Below are 4693 nucleotides of genomic sequence, written 5' to 3'. Positions count from 1 at the left end.
TATAAATACCTCCATGTGGAAAAGGAGTACGAGGTGTAGAAAAACCTACCCCTGAGTTGTCTAAATAATTGGTTAACGAAAGGTACCAAGTGGTACTTCTAGGAGGACTGTAAAAGATAGATTCACGCTCCCTGAGGTCAATAGTAAGTTGATCTTCAAGGTTAGAGACGCCTATTTCTTCCTCTGGAGCAAGTTCTTCAATAGCAATCAAACCAGTAGGAAGATTTTCAGTGATAACTCGTTCTACTCTTGGTGAATCTAGAACACTAGAAGTCGTAGTAACAGGTTCAGATATTTCAGGTTCTTCGCCTATATCACTAGTAGACGAAAAACTACCTGCAAGCTCAGAAACTGTAACAGCTTCGGGATTATAACCTGTCTCTAGACTTTGGTAATCTGGATGGACTACCAAGGAAGATTCTCCTTCTTCAGGAGAACCTACTCTACTGCCACTAGGAGGAGTTACAAGGACCTTCAAACCTTCTAGATTACTGGGGTCGTCTCGAGGAGGCTCACCCCGAAGTCTACGGGATCTCCTCAACAATTCGGCCACAGAAAAAACTTCAGGAGACTGGCCCTGAAGTCTACGGGACTGTCTCGGTAATTCCGCCACACCTAAAAACTTTTAACTACTACACACGAAAACAAAGTAAAATCTCAAATCAAACCACCTAAAGTCTCTAAAGAACCAAACAAATTTGAATCACACGCCTAAAGAATCTAGGGCGTCAAACCAAGCACAAACAGTAGCCTTCCAGACCGAAAACGCTAGTTGGAGATGAAACCCAACATCGCCGGATTCAGTACAGAAGTGGCGGGTGGAACAGTTACCCCAAAAACCTGCTTAATGAATAGACCGGCACAAGTTCCTCCACTTTAACCGTCTCGAGTGAAGTGAACCCCCCGGAAAATCCAAGTGAGTCTAGCCGACGTCTGCTCCAGGTACAGTGGGATCTTCCCTCCACCGTCACCTTGGTAGAATCCTAAAGATAATGGTCACTAAGGTTACCAACCGCAACAAATGCACCTGGGGGAACAGTCTACACTCCGACAGCACGCAAGGGCAGAGTATCAAGCTCAATCCCCTTGCCAGTTCCTTGACAATAATCCAAGTTTTACCGACAAGTGACCCCTAGCTCCTCGACAATGGTTAATCCGAGGTTTACCGTTTGTAATACGTGCGTGTCTAGCGTCGTTCCCAACGAGGGAGGATTGATCCCCTCACTAGTTCAGACACGAGCTCGTGCTTCTCCTTTAAGAGGAGCTTTCCCAGAGTACAAATGAGACAATTGGATTTATTCTATCACAAGATAAGCTACTTGTTTGGTTTTGTTGTCTTGGAGAGTTAATTACTCTCCTACTCCAAGACACTAGCCTGATCTAAATTGGTGTTTCAGAACCCTAGTAAATAAAAGTTACTACGTTGATTTTACTTTAAGCGTTAATTTTATGGTTTTTCTTAAGGACAAAAGGTAGCGGAAATGAAACCAATGGTGTGTAGACTCGACTCAAAACCACTACAAAGATGCACCTAAGATGATTTACGCTACTTTTCTCTTTCAATGAAATTCTTAACTAAGAGAGTTGAGAAATGAAAATTTTATAGAAAACAACTTTCTTAGTAAAGACAATCAAAGAAACAATTCTCTTTATCTTTCCAAGCATATAAACATGACCACTCCTTACGTGCACGAAAAACTCTTTTTCTTTCAAAACCCCTCAAAGCTACTTGAAACAAAACTTTTCAAAGGAGATGTTTTTGTATTTTCTCTTATTTAATAAAGCATATAAATCTATTTTAACGAAAATCAATCTCAAAAGTTATAAAATCTATGAAAACTTGACTCACAAGCAAATCAAAAATAAATTTACTCTAAGCAAACCTAACGAGGCAAAAGCCTACAAAGATGATTCTAGGTTGTTTTACTTGACCACAATCAAGCCAAGGACCAGCTAATGCAGAATCAAAAGACCAGTCAAAGCAAAACTCAAATCTTTTTGTTCTTTTTGTAGAATGGAGTTCAATACTCAATCAACAAGCACTTCGAAATTTGCCAAAGAGACCACTCAAAGGTAAGTTGCTCTCACAGGTAGACTTTATGACAGGTCCGACTTCTAAGAACGCTGACAAAACCAGAGAGATCTAAGGCTCGACAACTTCTACCGCCAAAGTCACTACAGGACCTACTCAAAAATCAAACCCTAGGGCTTAAACTTCTATGAAATCCACTAAAACACTCAATGCTATCGAAACAAGTTCAGGTGAAAATCTTTGACAAGAGACTAATGGATCTGGGCAGTAAAACCTAAGAAAAAGCAAAATCTAAGAGGAAAAATGTAAAAAATGGAAATTTCTTAATTTTTAGCAGGGTACGCAGGCAACCCGTTAAGACAGGTGCGGGCCCGCTCTGTGCACACAGCAACAGTGCGTACAAGTACGCACTGTGCAATACTCAGAGGGTGCGTACTACTGAAAAAGCCAAGAAAAACTAAATTCAATCTAACCCTAAGCTAACCCACCCAAATACAAAGTCACAGAGCCAAAAATCAGAAAATAAATGACTTTTCTCAGAGCAAAGTGGCATAAAAAGGAAAATACTTTCACATCAATGGATTCCCCAGTGGAGTCGCCATTTTGTCAGGCGGAAAGAGTCGATAGTGCGGACACAACCAACCTCCCTAGGAGCCGAAGACTCTCTAGTGACAAACAAGACAAACGAGAGCAATCCTTCTCTAAACATGCATTTACTATATAAGAAATCAAGTATTTAGATCCTACCTGTAATCCAACGTTGTTGTAGTAGTCCAGCCTCGCTGATCCAGATGAGCTCCTCCTTCACTTCGAAACCTGCATTCACTAACAATCAAACGATTAAATAGCACTTGATAATCTCATAAAATAAAACATGTTTAACACATAGACCAAGGAGTACATGAAATAACTCATAAATAACAAGTTATTGAGAAGAATGGACTCATTTGCATTAATAGGAAACAAAAGGAACAATTACAACCTGAGCCTTGGTGTTGTGCAAGTCCCTCCCAGGGTCCATCAAGAGTTCTCCTTTACTTTGACAAAGCTCACCCACTTCCAAATAGAACAAGCAAAGATGGCAATCTCTCCTCACAAGCTTCTAAATGGGAGTCCTAATTCTAGCAGCATCTACCCTTAGAAATGTTTAGCTTCCAACCTCTCCTCCTTCTGGCCCAATGCCTGTATTTATAGTGGTCTAGAGGAAGTTATTCAGGTCCATCATCAATGGGATAATCCCCTCTTTGGATGGGATAGCTCCCTTATTGATGGGATAAGTTCCTCTTTGGTAGGGGTACATGAACCATCTGGAGGCGCTCAATACACGTCGAACAACCTTCTAGAATGCTCTAGAAATGACCACAAGTAACTTTTTAAAGATGAAACTTGCGCATTTTGACCTTTACAGGGGTACGCACCTGCCCCTTTACATACAGAGCGTACAAGTACGCAGCTTTTGTGAACATTAGGTGCGTATCCGCAGGTAAGGTTGAGAGAACCTGCGTACCTAGAGATAAATACATTTATAAATACTTTCTCTCTTTTTGGAGTTTGACATGGAGAGCAGAGGCATAAGACTTGCCTAGGAGGATAGCATGACTGTTGATAGAGCCATACTAACTGTAAATAGTCATGGTGACATTTTTTAGTGTAACACCTGGTCCCGGAAATGGAACCATTTGTTGGATTGTATGGGCCTAACCCAAGTTTGGATTTGATTTAGCCAGGAAAATCCTTGTACTACTAGCCCTTTCAGAAATAGTCCATGGAGTGCGGAATGAGGTCTCACCCGGAGTAGTATGGGAGGGTGCTAGAACCAGGGTTCCGCACCGTGGAGATGTCTGATGAGTTTTGTTGGTCCGCGGTTCGACCCTATGCGCACGTTGCTATGTGCACTTACCCATACCTTGCAGCCTGATATGTTGCCTTCACACAGCCCTACTCGAGGCCTGAATGTTATTATTACCCAAGTCCTTACTAGTATTCCACCGTCAGTTGATTAACTTAGCTTATTTGTTTGTGTAAAGTATACTTAGCAATATAAATTGGTCATACAAGTGCGTGCAGTAAATAAATAGTATAATTGAAATTCATATCAACAGACAATAACCCAAGAACAGATACATGGAATTAAGAAAAAATTTCTCTTTATTATTATCTTCCTTCAATTACAGACTTGACTCTACCCTGCGCACTTAGCTGCAGGAGTCTGTGCACTCAGCTTCGGACTCTACTAGGCCTCTGTGCACTTAGCTGTAGAGCCTTTTCCTACTCTACGACGCACTTAGACTCTTGCTTCTTTCTTCTACTTCCCTCTCTCCCCGATGTCTCTTTACAAATTAGAGCCTCGCTCTATTTATACAATCCCATGGTCCGCGGACCATGGGTAGGCCGACATTACATTCAAAACTAGGGCGAACAACCCTATGACTCTAACATACTTCTACGCCCGCAATTCGCGGAGCTTTACAACCATATTAGATCAAAACTTGGGCTTTGAGCCCCAAAACATGCCATGGGGGAATTCCTTGCCCAACAGAAGCTATGGACACCAAAGAAGTGGCAGCCGAGGAGAATGTGCAGTAAATTGATATGGAGGTCGAAGAAGCTGCGCCAAAGGTTTCTGAAGTATTAGAGGAAGTCCCCAAATCACCATGGACA

Source organism: Pinus tabuliformis, chromosome X, assembly GCF_031772625.1.
Source record: "Pinus tabuliformis cultivar Carrire ecotype Pingquan chromosome X, CPIR1, whole genome shotgun sequence".
Taxonomy (NCBI): domain Eukaryota; kingdom Viridiplantae; phylum Streptophyta; class Pinopsida; order Pinales; family Pinaceae; genus Pinus; species Pinus tabuliformis.
The sequence above is the reverse complement of the archived record's forward strand: the minus strand, read 5'-3'. Positions refer to the sequence as shown.